This window comes from Miscanthus floridulus, chromosome 18 (genome assembly GCF_019320115.1).
Source record: "Miscanthus floridulus cultivar M001 chromosome 18, ASM1932011v1, whole genome shotgun sequence".
NCBI lineage: Eukaryota > Viridiplantae > Streptophyta > Magnoliopsida > Poales > Poaceae > Miscanthus > Miscanthus floridulus.
The window spans coordinates 12,201,099-12,214,409 of NC_089597.1; the positions used below are offsets into that span (position 1 = coordinate 12,201,099).

General features: G+C 42.8%; 1 long non-coding RNA gene across 5 annotated transcripts; it reads right to left on the reverse strand.

The window, feature by feature from the left end:
• Positions 1-3,667: 3,667 nt before the first annotated feature.
• Positions 3,668-11,703, reverse strand: LOC136519904 (uncharacterized). Of its 5 annotated transcripts, none has more exons than XR_010775071.1 (6): positions 9,754-11,703; positions 9,409-9,650; positions 9,193-9,319; positions 8,776-8,868; positions 4,926-8,258; positions 3,668-3,976 (listed from the first exon to the last, which is right to left on the reverse strand). It is a non-coding gene; the product is annotated as an uncharacterized lncRNA (long non-coding RNA). The 5 variants fall into 5 exon arrangements; XR_010775073.1 differs by having other exon boundaries at positions 4,926-4,977; positions 5,435-8,258; positions 8,776-9,319; XR_010775070.1 differs by having other exon boundaries at positions 4,926-7,465; positions 8,069-8,258; positions 8,776-9,319; positions 9,754-11,702.
• Positions 11,704-13,311: the final 1,608 nt, after the last annotated feature.

Here is a 13,311-nt window from a genome sequence, read left to right on the forward strand (position 1 = left end):
GTGAAACATATACTCTGAAATACATATTTTTAGAATAAAATTATAAAATTTGGTAAAAAAGCATCATGATTTAGTCCTTAAATAAGGTAGCAGAAAGTAAGGAACAGAAATTACTGGAAATGTCATCTCATGTTTGTACCAAAATAAAAAATGAAAGCCTGGGAGTATTAGGCTAACTAACATTATAAAGGTAGTACTAAAGAATAAAAAATACACCAGAACTGGAAGAATTACTGGTCTTCTAAGTCTGAAAATAGGTAACTGTAATACATCAGTGCATATTTGCGGTGAAATTCTTAGAAAACTACATGTTTTAGCTGCAAACAGCAATATCTACAGACTAGATTTTGAAAAAGAAAAGACAACTTTACGCAGTTGAACTTTATTATATCAAACCTAGCAAAACGCAGTAGAACTTTCATCAATATATGCAGTAGAACTTTCGTCAGTATGTCTAAGAGGGTCAGGCTTATAGAATTGAAGTAGCACGCAGACCCAACAAATGTGGCTGATGGGCAAGATAGAACAAATAATTTTACCTGAAAATCTCGCAGTATTAGGTACTGTGTTTGCTGAGGAGCCGTCGCATTCCTTGCCGGCTGCTGTAGTGGAAAAGGTTACGGTTGTAGAGTAAGTTTTGGGGCAGAGCAACAACATCTTCAGGTACACCATTATCTTCTTACCCACTGATACAACACGGGTGCACATTAGTAATTTAGTATACAGAAATCAAGGTAATAGTAATAGCGTAGGAAATATTCAGCTTTAGGAAGGTCCATAGAGCAATCAATCTGAAAAGACTTCTTTTCTAATAATTCCAATTTCAAGAAGCACAGGCTGACAGGCATAATTCACTGAATACATGCATACATGCACCACTGAAACCAAAATCTAATTAGGCTGCTACAGGGTGAACACTGTCAAAAAAATACAAAATAAGAAACATTTAGTACAACTTAAAAGTTCAATGGGATCAAAGAGATTTAGTGCCATGTGTATTTATTGTTGTTGACTACTAAGATGGGAAAAACATGTTTGAAAAACAACCGGTCAAAATTTACAATCTGAAACAATCATTAAAGTATACTTAATAAGTTATATAGAAACTGGTAGAATACAAGATCTAGTAAGGGCACCAATGTTTATATCAGGACTATACAAGTAAGGTGGAACATATAGAATGACAAATATAAAGACTATACTATAACCCGATGAGATTTAGTGAGAACAGGGTTGTGTGTGATAGAGAGCACTTCCTAGGTAGAGTCATGACAATCTCATCATATGCAATCCTGAACTTTTTTAATATGATATAGAGAACACAAATATATCAGTATTGCTGTATTGAGAATTCATATATCAGTATTGTCATATTGAGAATTCAAATTTCAAATTGTTTAAGGAAACAATATATAGGCATCAGCTGCCATAACAAATTACATCGAAGGGGCTGCAGAATTCGTGTAAACGCCTGCAGAATTCGTGTAAACGCCCTATCACTAACCTAGTAATAGCATATTTACGACCTCGCTGACTGAGTATTTTCTACCTCAAGTTGACTGCAAGGTGACTTCAGACTTGGGAGGTGCTGAGTGCTGACACACTGCATCTTGGGGACAACCAGCCTTTGGGCGGCTACATTTTGAGTGATTAGAAATAGCATATGAAAAGTTGAAGATTCATCACTTGAATAAAAAGGTCCACGCAGCATATCAGAAGAGTCGTCTGACTATTTAAGTTAGCGGTCTTTCTATTTTTTTATTTCATACTACAGTTTGAAAGTTGCTGATCCAATATAGAATTTACTGTTCAGGTTAAACTTAGAGTCTAGTTGAAAATGTTTCTGTAATTAACTTGTGAACTTGAGGTAATTTAGATTTCAAATACTATTTCTTTTGGATCTGGGTGCTACATGACTTTTTAGGTCAAATACTATACTGCATCCAAATACTATACTGAAAACTGATTACAATTATATCAAAATATTTTGTCAAGTCTGTAATGACCCAAAACAGCTACCAATTAGGATTCGTCGTAGTAACTTTGAAGACTAAAAAAATAAGTGAGTCATATTGCACTTGGTTTATAGAATGAATTCCCCACGCGTTGCTGCGGGTTGTCAAGAGAAAATACAGAGGGCAACAAACGGTTCAGCTGCTCCATTCCAAATAAATGCATTTTAGTGTTTATACGATAGTGGGGGTGGGGCCCTCGTGATGACGTGGCTTCACAAAATCACCGATAAATAGCCAGTGGAGTTTAAGATTATAAGACTGACTCCAACCATGAGACCCAAATACAACACCTATATCTCGGTTTGGGTCCGGCACACGAAAAAATGTCACAGCCCAAAAGTCAGCCTCTCCAACACCGCAAACACAAAATCCCCAAATCCGCCGGAGGTCGCCGCCTCGTCCGTCCTCGCCTCCACGCACACTCCTCCTCCAACACCGGCGGCGGGCGCGGGCGAGCTCCGCCCCGGCGCGGAGGACCCCGGATCCCCGCTCCCCGACGGCCGCGCCCCGCTCCTCGCCTCGCCGCGCGCTCCTCCTCCAACACCGGCGGCGGGCGCGGGCGAGCTCGGGCGAGCTCCGCCTCTGCGCGAGCGAGCTCCGCCTCAGCCACGGCGCGGACAAGCTCCGCCTCTGCGCGGGCGAGCTCCGCCTCGGCCACGGCGCGGGCGAGCTCGGCGCGGGCGAGCTCCGCTTCTGCGCTGGCGAGCTCGGCGATTTGCGTAGCGATGCGAGAGAGGACGTTTTTTTGCCTAGCGTTTAGGGGAGCAGGCAAAATGCGTCGGGTGTATGGGTCTGCTGTTGGAGGACGTTTTCAGGAAGGCAAAGAACTGTGCCGGACGTAAAAATGAGCCTGGGTCTTCTCGTTGGAGACAGTCGAGTTATAGATACTCCGAATACCTTTAAAAAATCCTCGGAATATAACCACTCGTCATTGCCATGGACATGTGCTCATATTTATATAGCAAACATATTTCAAAAATGGATATATGCTCAGTATAACTATTTTCATTAACAAGGCATCAACACTATCATATCAGCACAAAATAACTCAGATGCATATAGAACTGCAGATATGAGCAACTCAAAGAAAAGAAAGACTCAGCTGCATATAGAACAGCAGATATGAGCAACTCAAAGAAAAAAAAAAAGAGCAGCTCGAGGGAGCGTGGGACGAAATCGGATGTACTTGCATCTAGGGGTATGGTAAACATCAGACCATAAATCGACTAGAGAAAAAAGACAGGTAAAGATGGTGAGCATGCACACTGCAAAAATGTAAGAATACTAGTAGAAAGGCGCGCGCATTCGCGCGCTCGTGCAGAGAAAAATGAATGCTATGATGTGTTATGAAGCACTTAGATAATGTGATATGCAACCTCTAAAGTTAGGCCAATCCCTCTCCTTTATCCAGTAGCCCAAGAACTAAACTTTACAATGACATAAGAAATAATCAAGGCCAGTGCATACACTATGTTTAACAATGCACGTTTATTCAGCAAAGGTTAACTGAGAAACAGGACTATATTATTATAGAAACGCAACACCAGTGGTGACACAATAGAGCATGTCATTTGTGTCTAAGCAATAAAGACATATTAAATGAACGAAAAAATAAACCCATTCCTACATTTTATCATGTTTGCCAAGAAGAATTACACAATTGAAGTGGTTAGGTTAAACAAGAACTCATCATACTGTCCTGGCTGGCTGTCCTTGCTGCCACCATTTCTCTATCTGCTTGCCTAGCAACAATCAGAACTCATAGGTCCGAAAAGAAAAGCGAGTTACATGCAAATACCTAGAACATGTATTGTTGGCGTCCAATAGACAATAATAAGAGAAAAAAATCTTTCGTAAAAAAATTTCAGATGGCAACAATTTGAGGGTTTTGTAGCATAGGAAGCTAACACCTTGTCCACCCTGCAAAAACACTGTCCGGTTTCCCCTTCTCTAGGTGTCCACTGTAAGTCATGAACAAACTATCCATCATATCAGATATTCAAGGGCAATCTAAAAATGGACATCCTACTCTATGTTATTCAAAGTAGAGTTAACCTACAACCACATAATTTTAGGCTAGGCATATTTCATATTTTTGTTGCACAGAAGGCATCAAGGTTGAGTAAACCTAGGTTTGCAATTGGCAGTGATGAATTAAAATCAAGAGCGTGCTCTAAGGTTGACAAACGCATTGTATGTTCTACAGGTAAATATTGGAAAAAAATACTGAGTATCCGAAACAATATATGCTGCATACTTTCTCACTCATTTTTCTAAAATTGCTGGGAAAATATTGTACGTTCCACGACAGGTGGAGAAATTATTGGAATGCATAAGTCAGTTTTTTCAGCAAGTCATCGTAATTAGGCCATAATTAGAATGGTTTGGATGTACCTAACTGGTGTTTAAATAACACTGGTATTTATATTGTTGGGCAAACAATTTAAAAAAAAGATGTTGATTCAGTAAAAGTAATAAACCAAAATTCTAATATGGTCTGCAACTAAAATCTTGAAGTAAAAATAGAGTATGGTTAACCTGAACTAAGTGTGAACTTTATGTTATAAAATTATGTATTTGAAAATCACATATACTGATCAGAGATAGAGCATTTATGGTAGAATCATATATCTGAATATACTACTCTACTCAATGAGTAATACACCAAGGGAAGGCCTAGAAAATGCGTGCTAATCTATAGCAGCAACCTCTACTACAACTCCACATTTTTGTGTTTCCGATAGTACAGTGACTAAATGTCATGCAATCCTGCAGTCGCTATATGTAGGCTGACCCATATCAAGTTGCAACAACGGATATCATTTTAGTAGAAGGACAGAAACACTAGAAAATAATAAGTGGAAAAGTAAGTAAATAAGTGGAAAAGTAAGTATGGATGGCTTGTATTACCTGGTACATTCTAAAATCAACAATTCACAGAAAGAGCTCCATCCACTACTCCCTGCTATTTTGCAAACAAAGAAACGAAGGTTAACCCCAAGATCTGTCAGGTAAGGCATAGTAGGTGGAGAAAATTCTTAAGGGCCTGTTTGGCTAGCTAGCAATGTGGCCAGGATTTATTTTAGCTCATTCAAGATTATGTAAATTAGGCAAACATTTTTTGTGGGAATCGTTCCAAGTTAGCATTGCAGGTAAACCGAACAATGCCTAATTCTTTTTTATTGGAAAAAGGAGAAACATGAACTGCAGAAAGGGCCTAAAATCTATACAAAAAGCTTCAAAGAGAAGAACCAATAGGGGTAAAAAATAGTGGATACTGTAAGTACAATTAGTACTGGCACTGTTTACCAGACTCATAGAAGAAACACACTTATATATGTTGTGACAAAACTTTTTTTTTTGTTATTGTTATGCTGTCCAAGTGAACAAAGAAAGTGCCATCTATAAAAAATGTCAACCTATAGCAAGTTGCATTATTCCAGTGATCAAAAGATGGAAAGGTAGCGCGAAAGTCGCAGCACCCTGCATACGCAAGCTGCATAGCTCCAGTAATCATAAGAAGGAAAGGTAGCGCAAAAAATGACATCAGTATTCATCTAAATTTCTGGTTGGAAACAAAGGCGGAGAAGTATAAATCATTCCATTAACGGTCCGCACAACTCAGTCAGCAGCTTGAGATATTCCTAAATCATAATATATGTAGAAACTGAAGTAAACATCAAGAGAAACAATGCAACTAAAAGTGCAGGAAGCATCCACTACTTAGATAATGCTTGTTTTTTGACCAAAGTCAGCAAGGGAAACCCCAGCCTATTTTTTTAATTTTTTAATAATGCAGACCTGTTTGAATTCGCTCCCACGTGGAGTCGAACCCAGGTCTGCTGGTGGGGGATGATGAAGACCATAACAGATTGCATTGGCAAGAGTGGTGGAAGATGTGCCTAACCAAAGCTCAAGGAGGTATCGGGTTCAGAGATTTACAGTCCTTCAATCTGGCTATGCTCGCAAAACAGGTTTGGAGGCTACTCAGTGACCCGGACTCCCTTTGTGCTAGAGTGCTTAGAGCTCAGTACTACCCAGATGGTAACTTGTTGAAGGCTAAAGTGAAAAGTGGTAGCTCATACACTTGGAAAGCATCCTAGCTGGATGGGATTGCTTCAAACAAGGATATATTTGGAGGGTTGGCGATGGTGCGCAGATAAATATTTGGGAGGATCATTGGATACCGACAAGTCACAATTTGAAAATCCAAACGGTCAGAGGGAACAATATTGTGTCCACGGTTGATGAATTAATTGACCCAATAAATGCAACATGGGACGTGGACCTAGTGAAAGCTATCTTCTGGCCGACGGACGTTTACCGAATTCTGCAAATACCTATCACCTCCGGTAGGGAAGATGTGGTGGCTTGGCATTTCAATAGAAGTGGCTTGTTTTTGGTTCGGTTGGCCTACCATTGTCAATGGGAAACTAAATTTGGGCCGAGATGTAATCGGGAGCAAGCAAACACTGCATCGAGGAACAAGCTATGGAAGAATTTGTGGAAGCTAAAAATACCTAGAAAGATCAAGATCTTTAGATGGCGGGCGCTCAAATGACTACAGCCATGCCGAGCCATTCTTGCAAATAGGCATGTCGGGGAAGGAGGATGCCCGGTTTGCCAGAATGGAGCAGAAGACATTAAACATATGATCTTCACATGCGACCGAGCAAAGAAAGTCTGGTGTTCGGTTGGCATCAGGGATAAGATCTAGAGCCTTCTGGAAACGAACCGATCAGATTCGGTAATTCTAGAGGAAATCACCAGAAGAGATGAGCAGATAGATGTGCTAGAGGTGGGCTTGGCGGAATTAATCCTGACTGCCGCCTGGTATATTTGGTGGGAAAGACGACAATTTGTCCATGGAGAGACCATTCAGAGGCCTTTTAGGTCAGCCATGGCAATTGTGGCGTTAACCAAAAACTACAAAGTAGCAATGAAGAAAGGATCAAAACTACAGCAGGGTTGGAAGAAACCTCCACAAGGAAAGGTTATGGTGAATGTTGATGCAGCTTTCAATGAAGAAGCGGGATGTGGAAGTGTGGGTGCTATAATTAGAGATTGCTCGGGTGGTGCTTTAGCATCTGCTCAGCTTCGTGCCCCATCTAATAGATGCACCGATGGTGGAGGCTTATGCCTTGAAGGAAAGCTTGATGCTAGCACAACACATTGGGTGTAACCGAGTGATCGTCCAATGAGATTGTATGGAGGTGGTACAAACAATGAAGGATGGAGGATTCTCGGTGACTTCGGCAGCTGCATTGTATGATGAATGCAATATCATATGGAGCAGATTTCAGGATATATCGATTGAACATTGCAGTAGGGAGGTAAATCAGTTGGCTCATAACTTAGCAAAAAGAGCTATGCAATATAAGCAAACTTGTACCTGGGTCGATGAATCCCCTAGCTTTATTCTAGATCTGTTGACCAATGATGTATTAATCCTGAATGAATAAAGTCTGCCTTGTTGGTTTTAAAAAAAGGGCGTCATATCATAATTAGGCAGTATAAATAAGAAGTAAGAGGCAAATGTCGGCAGCACATGTTGGCTTGAATGATTAATCATAACTAAGAACTCAGCTAATTTGACAACCCATGTTTTAAATATGACCAAAGAAATTGTATGGCTGTATCTGTTCTAGCTACCTGAGCCAAGAACAGACACTATGCTATGAGAAACAAATTGGAGTAAATAATCTGTAAATTAGAACTTGTTTTGGGGGAAAAAACTATAAGCTCAGTTTGGATGGTAAGATAATAGGATAACTACCAACATGTGCCCGTATAAAATATTTATGCTAGAGTTTATTGGGCTCATTGCACTAAAACAAATGTAACAAACAACATGACAGATTTCAAAAACAACCATTCCATATTGAAGGCTGGAATGGGTGCACCAAACCTGGTTTTCCAGAAATGACAAAAACCAGCTTTAGCTGATCTTTCAAGAAATTGTATTATTCAACTCTAATGGTTCTGACAAAAACACCTTGTAAGCTGCAAGGCAGAAAGGACAAGCGCCGATACACTGGTCAAAGTAGACTAACCTTGAGATGGGTTTTTTTTTTGAGAAATTGAGATGGGGTTTAGATCCAAGCAAACAAACAACGGTATCTTCCAAAACCTCTATATTGGTTGTTACTGTGACATGGCAGTCTGTTGTAGCAGATTGATGATTAAGAACAAGATGAAAAGTCACACTTCTGGTGGCAAGCCCTCAACGTGGTCCTTCTCTTTCTGTTGAACATTTTCAGTAACAGAAGAAAATATATTAAGGTTTGGTGTTCAGCTTATAAATTTCTGCATCAAAGAATTTACACACCAAATCATGTAATAGATGACATAAGCAAAGGCAAAGCAATGGTGTCACTATAGCATGAGAGCATAGACAAACATCAAAGACCATGATGCTGAAACTTTAGTTTCCAACAGTTCATAGTCATAAGGCTGATGAGAGAAGTGGATCACATACAAATAGCTGCAACATGCAAGGCCAGTTTTGAATGGGCAACAATAAGCACGGTGGATTAAAAAAGGACATGTAAATATTGTGAAGACAAATATGAAAATATAAAAGCTTCAGATGGCTACAATCTAGAAAGAGGGGCTGACCCCTTTTTCTCGTCGCCACAGATGCTTACACTAAGTATGCAAAGCACACTTAGATTCATGGCAACAAAATTTTAAAAACACAAGCAATCAATGGGTTAGGTATTCATTGGTCAACATTTAATTGGCCTTGAGGAGCACTTACATTTAGTAATTCCAAATTGTCCACTACCCATGGCTTGAAGATAGACCCAGAAAATGTCATGCTTCAATCAATTTTTTCATTATTGAGCATAGTCTGCACAAGGAAAAAAACAGTAATGAAAATAACCCCTTTGGCCAGATGGAAGCAAAGCATGGAGAACAAGGTATGTAAATGATGATTAAATTGGCTGAAAGTAAATTTACTTCAACAAGAAGACCTGTCCAGTAAACATAAACCCAAAATTATCACATTAGCAAAATGAAGTAAATTAGAGACAACAAGCATGCAGTTGATAGGTATGGGACCACCTTTCATGAGCTTGTCGAAGTTCACAGAACTCAATATCCAATTTATTAAACGAAATATTTTGCAGGCAAAACCATATTTAAAGGATAATTTCACACATAGGCCATTAACCTAGGACATGAGACTAACACATGGAGATCTTGTCCACAAAAAATCTTTATATTAAAAACAAGGTCAATCCAAGGCTCAGCAGCCTAATCAACAAGCACGTTGAACCATCAGAACAAATTGTAGAAAACTGCACGAATAAATGAATAGGAAAATTAGATAATACTCCAACATTGGAAAAGAATAATAGAAAAAAGTAAAAGCACGATGTTACAGTACCGCGAATAAAAGCTTTGCTAACATAGGCACCAGGGACGGAGAGAGAAAAAAGACTGAGCAGCAGCCGCATACATAGGTGCTGATTTGGGTACAGGACACTGCAGAAATGCGATGGTCGCAGCCAAAACGCACAACACAGGTAGGAGACTGCAGACTACGGAGGTTCTAAATGGAGGATTGCCCTCAGGCAAGGAGAGGAGACCAAGCAGCACGGTGCAGCAGGAGCCAAATCGGTTACCAAACTGCAATCCACCAAAATAAAATACAGATTCACCAAATCAAATGTAGATCGACCAAATCAATCTAAAAACGCATCAATTAAAAGCATAAATGAGATGAACACACCCGCCCCGCGCCACAGCGCTGTTCGGCCGTTCCGCCTCCTCAAGCCACCACATGGTCGGTCCTGCCAGGGAGAGGTCTAGGAGGATGGCTCTTTCCACCCGTATGTCGGGGCCTAGAGGAAAAGGCGGAGCGAGGGGAGGTGAAGCGAGCGGGCCTCACGGGGCCGCGCTCGTTCGCTGCACGGCGCCGACATCGGACTGGGGAGAGGGGATCTGGAGGAGGAGGCATGGGAGGAAGTAGGAGAAGAAGATGGTGACGTACCGGCAGATGCAACCGCCGAGCTGAGCCGCCGCCGCTAGGGTTTCGTCGAGCGCACGCGGACCGCCGGGAGGAGGCAACGCTGGGGGCACCCACGCCAGCGGCCAGCCGCCGTCGGGGCCCGATCGCGCCGCGCCGTGGCCGGGGACAACCACGGCCGGTGGCCACACACGGCGCCGTGCCGCAGGCCGGGAGCACCGTCGCGCCCCGCCAGCGCCTGGAGCAGTGAGCCGGCAGTGCTGGCACAGCCAGCACGCCGGGGGAGGAGGAGGGCGGCCGCTGCCGCGACCCGCTCGCGCAGGTGGCCGTTGCCCTAGCAGCGTTGGGAGAGGTCGGGAGAGAGAGAGCGAAGAGGAGAGAGTGGAGGGGGGGAGAAGAAGCGTCGGAAGGAGAAGCAGAAGCTGGGTATATATTTGTTTCGCTGGATTCGGACGAGAAGCCGGAGAGAATTTTAGGAGAAGCACGAGAAGCCGCTTCCCATCAAATCCGCTCCAAGCGATCTGGGACGTCGAATGGGAGATCGAGTGATGTGGCTGCTGCTTCTCCCGAGGAAGCTGGCCATCTTCTCCAAGCGATCTGGGACGTCGAATGGGAGATCGGACGGCGGGGGATTTCTAGGTGACGTGGCTGCTGCTTCTCCCGAGGAAGCTGGCCATCTTTTTGGCTCTTAAATGAGGAGTATGGCTGTGTTTAGTTGTAGGAATTTAGATTTTGAGGCTACTGCACCTTCGTTTTTATTTGGCAAATAGTGTTCAAACATGGACTAATTAGGCTCAAAACGTTCATCTCGCAATTTCTCACCAAACTGTGCAATTAGTTTTTCTTTTCGTCTACATTTAATGCTCCATACACAGGCCGTAAACATTCGATGTGACAGATACTGTAGCAACTTTTTGAAAGTTAGGGGTGGAACTAAACAAGGGCTATGTTTTGAACTAATAGAAAAAATATATCTTTCAGGTCAGTTGTCCTCATTTTATTCTTGTGCATCCTCAACATCAAAATCGCGCAGAATATAATACAAAACAGAACTGAAGAATAATTAACAGAATGGAAGAACTAAAGAAATCAACCATAGCTGATAGTGTTGCCACACTCGATTTTTTTTTTAAAAAAAAACACACAATTAATTTGGTGGATGAAGTAGTTCAAAGATCGATAAAAATGTCGGATAGGCTAAATCTGGATCTATATGATGAAAAACAAACCGAAGGAGATATAGAAAGAACTGAAGAAAAAATAATTTACAGAATAATCGAGTAAGGTTCAAAAAGGCGACGCCTTAGGCGCGACTAGGCGCTAGTCGGAGGGTGTCCGCCTGGCCTATGGGGGTAGGCGGCGGCAGCTCGTCGGCGGCGCCGGTGGGGGAGGTGGAGGGGGTACCGCGGCGCCCCGGTGTCCCCACATGCAGATCCGGCGACCCGGGGACGAGGCGCAGCAGAGAGCGCCAGCGGCGGAGGAGGAGGCAGGGACATCGGGCGGCGGAGGAGGAGGAGAAGAAGGAGGAGGCGGCGTCGGAGAAGGAGGGAGGAGGCGCGCATCACCGGAGGAGGGAAGCAGAGACGGACGACGCGAGTCGGAGAAGGGAGAAGGCGCGCGTCACCGGCAGGGAAGGGAGGCGGAGAAAGCAGAGGGCGGCTGTTCGTGCGGCTGGGAGGGGAGAACGGTGACTGGATAAGGTGGAAGGGGTGGATAAGGTGGGCTGGGCCTTTTTTTAATAGGCCTTTCTTCCAACTTTAAGTCCACGTGTCTCTTATTTCTTTTACTTAATAATTTCTTATTTCTTTTACTTAAGCTAATTTATGGTAAAAAAATTAAAACGCCTTATGTCTCTTTTATATATATATATATATATATATATATATATATATATATATATATATGTATATATATATATGTATATATATATATGTATATATATATGTATATATATATATATATAAATTAAAACGTCTAGAAAAATGTCCTGAAACGCCTAGGCTCTAGGCCGTGGGTTGTCGCTAGAAATCGCCTAGCGCCTTGTTAACTTTGCGAGTAATTGTAGATGAAAGATCTATCGATGATTGAGGCGATTGTACACTTGAAGATTGATAAATCATCAAATAATAACTGGATCTATAGACGGAAAACAAATCGAAGAAGAGATTAAAAAATCAAAATCAAAAATCAATATAGAAAAATCGAATAGACTCAGATGAAAGATCTATGGATGATTGAGGCTAAGGTACAAATACATCTAGAACTTAAAGATACAGTAGAATGGAAGAAAGAAAACTTTCAATCAGTTTCAGGGAGAGAGAGAGAGAGAGGGAGGGTCCGAGAGAGGGAGAGATAGAGAGTCACGGAAATGGAGGAAGAAGACGGAGGTAGAAGACGACTGGTAGAGGAGAGAGAGAGGGAGGGTCCGAGAGAGGGAGAGATGGAGAGTCACGGAAATGGAGGAAGAAGACGGAGGTAGAAGACGACTGGTAGAGGAGAGAGAGAGGGAGAGACAGGCAGAGAGACGGAGACGGAGACGGAGAGAGAGAGGGAGAAGACGGAGGTAGAAGAAGAAGGCTCGGAGGAGACACAGATGGGGAGAAGAAGGGAATGGATGGGAATGGATGGGGAGAGGAAGGTGGAGGACGGGACATGGGAAAAAGGAAGGTGTTGACCAGCGCAAATCCTAAAGCAGCGACAGCCGCACGATAGCATATGCGGCCGCATGCCGTTGTGGGAAAACCGGGTTGATGTATTTGTCCCTCCACATGCAGCGACAGCCGCACGACAGCATATGCAGGACAGTGTCTTCGTCCCTCCACATGCATGATCACTTGATGTACATGCAGTAGTAGCCACATTGATGATTGACTGATGACGAAACGAGCTAATAACAAATGAGAACGAGACAGATCACATGCAGCACATGGCTAGCTCTAGCTAGTAGGTTGAACACTAATAAAACTGATCCTGCATGCAAGATCATATCGCTGAAGTTATGATCCATCTTGTAACCAGACCTACGGAGTATATACGCAATGATCGACGGGATGTGGGCTGCCGCATATGCCTGCATGCTTGCGGCGCTTGCGAACGTGGGGCGGGCTGCCCACCGCCGCCCCATTTGCATCCCTACTTGCATGTCTAGCTATATTCCATAGCAACTGCATGGCACTAGGAGTATCATGCATGCATGGCTACAGCCTGCTGACGGAAGAAGATGGAAGGATCGGAGCTACTACCAAACATGTTCCCCCGTGGTCCTCCAGTTGCAGGTTTATTACGTGTCTACGTGTCGTCGCCAGATGCTTAATTATGCTG